Source organism: Mixophyes fleayi, chromosome 3, assembly GCF_038048845.1.
Source record: "Mixophyes fleayi isolate aMixFle1 chromosome 3, aMixFle1.hap1, whole genome shotgun sequence".
Taxonomy (NCBI): domain Eukaryota; kingdom Metazoa; phylum Chordata; class Amphibia; order Anura; family Limnodynastidae; genus Mixophyes; species Mixophyes fleayi.
The window spans coordinates 347,316,095-347,316,509 of NC_134404.1; positions in this window are offsets into that span (position 1 = coordinate 347,316,095).

Genomic DNA, 415 nt, shown 5'->3' on the forward strand with positions numbered 1-415 from the left:
TGCTCTCTCCCCCCCAGATCCCCCACACTCCCTGCTCTCTCCCCCCCCAGATCCCCCACACTCCCTGCTCTCTCCCCCCCAGATCCCCACACTCCCTGCTCTCTGCCCCCCAGATCCCCCACACTCCCTGCTCTCTCCCCCCCAGATCCCCCACACTCCCTGCTCTCTCCCCCCCAGATCCCCCACACTACCTGCTCTCTCCCCCCAGATCCCCCACACTACCTGCTCTCTCCCCCCCAGATCACCCTACTCCCTGCTCTCCCACACTCTCTGCTCTCTTCACCCCAGATCCCCCACACTCCCTGCTCTCTCCCCACACTCCCTGCTCTCTCCCCCCCAGATCCCCCACACTACCTGCTCTCTCCCCCCCCAGATCCCCCACACTACCTGCTCTCTCCCCCCCCAGATCCCCCAA